Below are 4,757 nucleotides of genomic sequence, written 5' to 3'. Positions count from 1 at the left end.
GCGAGTTACCCCAGCTGAACAGCCTCGCCCTTTGACACCTCTGTGGCAGACAAGAGAGATAAGAACCATAAATCACATCAAATCAAAACTAAAGCAATCAGTGCTTTCACAATCTCAAAGTCCAGACCTTCAGCATGATCTACTCAAGGAGAGGGCTGGGCCCAGGATCGTCCGGCATTTATCCCGGGCTTCGGTCAGATCGGAACCGCCCGAACATCTCTAGGCAGAAGGAGGAAGGAAACTCTTTCTGCTCAATTCTTTCACAAGTTCCCAGTCAAGATTAAAAAAAAACGGCAATAAATTCCGCTGGTAGGCCGAGGAAAGGTTTGCTGTAAGGGTTAAGTTGTTTGGGGTCGGCGGCGTAGTTTGATAGTCACTGAATCGCACAGCAAGGAAACAGGCTGTTCGGCCCACCTGGTTAATGCTGACCACGAATGCCATCTAAGCCGGCCAGTGGTGTAGTGGCATCCGCGCCGAAATTCGATGCAAACGGCTCCGGGTCCGAATGTGGCCGGCAACTTGCACGCTTTCTATCCGTGCTGGGTTGAGCGTCGAGCTAGCAATTCGGCCTCGTAAATGCTGAAGAAACGGCAAGGTCGCCGCCCAACAACACACAAAATGCTGAAGGAATTCAGCAGGCTTGGCAAAGAGTGCAGTCGACGTTTCGGGCCGAGACCCGAGGCGTCAATGAGACGCGAGGATAAATCAAAGAAGATTCTTATCCAAGCTAGTTATGCTACAACCTTTCCTTTCTTCATCTACTGACCTCATTTGTTGAGAGAGGGAAAAGAAATTAGTGTTAGAGAGGGGCGGGGGGGGGTGCACAGGGACAATGCAGGGAGAGGAGGTTAGCTTAGCTTCAAACACCTCCGCTCCATCCACCAACAGCGAAATTTCCCTAAGGCCAAACAATTTAATTCCCAGTCCTGTCCCGATATGTCAGTCCATGGTCTCCTCTTGTGCCAGGGTGGAGGAGCAACACCTTATATTCCGTCTGAGTAGCCTCCAACCCGATGGCACGGACATCGATTTCTCCTTCCAGTAAAAAAATTCTCTCCCTTCCCCCTCTTCTGTTCCCCATTCCAGCCTCTTACCTCTCTCAGCTGTCTATCACCTCCCCCAGGCGCCCCTCCTCCTTTCCTTTCTCCTATGGTCCACTCCCCTTGCCTATCAGATTCCTTCCTCTCCAGCCCTCGACCTTTGCCACCTGTCACCTATCACCTTCTAGCTATCCTCCTTCTCCTCCCTCCACCTTTTTATTCTGGCAATTGTCTTCCCCCTTCCTTTCCAGCCCTGAAGAAGGGTCTGGGCCCAAAACACTGACTGTTTATTCATTTCCATAAATGCTGCCTGACCTTCTGAGTTCCTCCAGTATTTTGTGTGTGTAGTTTAGAGAGACATTTGTTTGACACCAATGAGCTGGGCTTGTCCTGTATAACTATGCCTCTGTCATTGTATGCATACCTGTGAAAGCATGAGGAAAGGGCTGCTATGAGGATAAGTTATTGAGGTAGTTAATTGACGATTCTGGTTAAAGATTCTTCATCTCTCTCCACAGAAGCTGCCTGACCAACTGAATATGTTTAGCACTTGCTGGCTTGGATTTATAAAACATAGACCATGGAACGCCACAGCACAGTACAGGCCATTCTGGGTGACGGGGTGGAGGTACATCTCTACCAAAGGGGGTGTAAGGCATTCCTTCCCTCCGCTAGCCTGCAGGTCACCCTTGGGCAAGATGTAGCAACCTCTTGGCACCGTCCTCCCACCCCAATCAGGATCACGTGAAGCCATGGGAACAGGTGGTGGATGGTCATATCACAAGTCCAGGTTATGCGATCACTGATGCCATCAGACACTCTCTGAAGTGTATTGATAATGGCTGGGGTCACCCAGCTTTGTAAAAACACTGACCTGAAGTAGGCAATGGTTGGCTGCTGGTGTCTAGTCTGGTGATTTTCCACAGGAGTCTGTGTTAGGACCACTACTTTTTATGTTATACGTCGATGATTTGACAGAATTGATGTCTTTGTGGCCAAGTTTGTAGACGGTAGGTGCAGGGGAAGATAGTTTTGAGGAAGTAGAGAGGCTATAGAAGGACTTAAACAGATTAGAAAGAGGGTGCAGATGGAATACAGTGTCAGAAAGTGTACGATCATGCACTTTGGTAGAAGAAATAAAACCGTAGACTGTTATCTAAATGGAGAGAAAATTAAGAAATCTGAGGTGCTAAGGTACTTGGGAGTCCTTGTGAAGGATTCCCTAAAGGTTAAGTTGCAGGTGGATTGAGTTGTGATGGAGGCAAATGCAGTGTTAGCATTCATTTTGAGAGGACTTGAATACAAAAGCAAGGATGTAATGTTGAAGTTTTAAAAGGCACTGGTGAGACCTCACTTGGAGGATTGTGAGCAGTTTTAGGCCCCTTTTCTAAGAAAGGAATGAACCTTTGAACTTATGTTTGATTTTGAGAAAAATGGGGTTCATTTGCTCATTATTATCACTTGAGTTAATAGATAGATTTCCTCCACGATCTAATTGTAAATTTTTGGTACATTTTTTTTTGCTGGTGGTTTGATGTTTATCTTTAGAAGCTTTTTGTATGACATATCACTCTGGGGTTGAACACCTAATGGTTTTTTCCCCCACTTTTCTAGCTTAGTAGGGTTTTTTAATCACCAACATTTTTTCAATCTTTAAAATAATGTTCTTTTTCTTGAGACATTGTAAATGTTGCTTACTTTGATGTACTCATGTTAATTTTGGATAATAATAAAAAGTTTTGAAAAGGAAAAAAAGAAAGGATGTGCTGACATTGGAAAAAGTTTTAAGGAGGATCACAAAAATGATTCCAAGATTCAAAGGCTTGTCATATGAAGAGCATTTGATGGCTCTGGACACCTACCCACTGTAATTCAGAAGAATGAGGGGGTGACCTCATTGAAACCTATCAAATGGTAAAAGGCCTCGATAAGTGGATGTGGAGAGAATGTTTCCCACAATGAGAGAGTCTAAGACCAGGGGTCAAAGCCACAGAATAGAGGGACGTCCTTTTAGAGTGGAGAGTGGTGTATCTGTGGAATTCTTTGCCGCAGGCAATTGTCGAGGGCAAGTCGGTAGTATACTTATGGTAGAGGCTGATAGATTCTTTTTTGGTCAGGACATTAAGGGATACAGAGGTGGGGGGGGGAGACAGGAGAGGAAAATTGAATCAGTCATGAGAAGATTCGATGGGCCAAATGGCCTAAATCTACTCTATCTTGTGGTCTTAAACCAATTCTGTAGAGACAAATTGCCAAGATCAACCATGGTCATGAGACCATGATTGTCCATGTCATATGACATAGTAGATAATGATGATAATGATGACGACAGGCCAGCTGGGCCACAATGTTGTGCCAACTCCAAGATCAATCCAACCACTCCCTCCCACATGGCTGTCCATTTTTTCCGTCATAGACCTGCCAATCTAAGATTATCTTAAATGTTCCTAATCTATCTGCATCTACCACAACCTCTGTCAGGGCATTCCATGCACTCATGACTCTCTGTGTGAAAAAGCATATCTCTGACATCCCCTCTATACTTTCCTCCAATCACCTCGCATTAGCCATTACCTTTCTGGGGGAAAGTCTCTGGCTGTCTGCTTGATCTATGCCACTCATCATCTCGTACACCTTGATGAAGTTGCCTCTTACCCTTAGTCTCTTCAAAGGGAAAACCCCGAATTCATTCAACCTATCTTCAAAGGACGTACTCTATAATTCCGGCAACATCCTGGGAAATCTCCTCCACACCCTCTCTAAACCTTCGGGTTTCAAGAATAGTTTAGAATCTAAAAATTTTGCTTGAAGTTCTATTAACATTGACAAAACAATTTTTTGTTCTGTTATTGGTGACCACAATGATTTAACCTGCTCTGCAAACCTAAACCAACTTCTCTTCTTCAGTTCCTGATTATAATTGGGAGTTGTCAACGTGAAATGTCAGCCCCGATCCACTCCCCACAGAAGCTGCCCGACCTGCAGAGTGTTCCCAGCATGGCCTCTTTTTATTTCGGATTTCCAGCGTCTGCAGTATTTCTTTAATCCGGCCCCTGAGATAGTCTGCGAGTGTCGCATGCACGGTGGGGGGAGCCTGAAAGCCACATGCATGCATCATTTGAAATGAGAGATTGGGGTAAGAGGCAAGGGAGGAGGGTGAAAAGAGAAATTTCTGCCCTTTGAGTGAGTATGCAACTCAGCAGAACCCCAATGGGGGTTGGGGGGGGGAAGAGAAATTTTGAAAATTAGAACCCCCCCCCCCCTTTCAACTCACTCACACTCACTGTGGGTTCAGTTGTTACTGGATGGCTAAATACCAATGGGCTATTTGGAGTAATTTTCCCCCAAATTGACACAGCACGGGGCAGGACAGTAGTGTAGTGGTTAGTGAAAAGCTTTATAGTGCCAGTGATCTCCGACTGGGGTTCAGATCTGCCACTGTCTGTAAGGAGTTTGTACGTTCGTAATGGCGTGGGCTTCCTTGGGCTGGTCCTCCCATATTCCAGCACCATACGGGTTAGGGCTAGTCAGTTGTGCGCAAGCTTTGTTGGTGCTGGAAGCCTGGCAACTCTTGCAAGTTTCCCCCAACACAATCCTCACTGATTTAAAGAAGGTGACACAATTCGCTGCAGGTTCCGAAGTTTTGATGTACATGTGACAAACAAAGCTAATCTCAATCTCTCTTTCTCAACTACTTAGACAGAGCTTGATGATTAT

This window comes from Mobula hypostoma, chromosome 5, assembly GCF_963921235.1.
Source record: "Mobula hypostoma chromosome 5, sMobHyp1.1, whole genome shotgun sequence".
In the NCBI taxonomy this organism is placed as follows: domain Eukaryota; kingdom Metazoa; phylum Chordata; class Chondrichthyes; order Myliobatiformes; family Myliobatidae; genus Mobula; species Mobula hypostoma.
Note: the sequence above shows the minus strand (reverse complement) of the source record.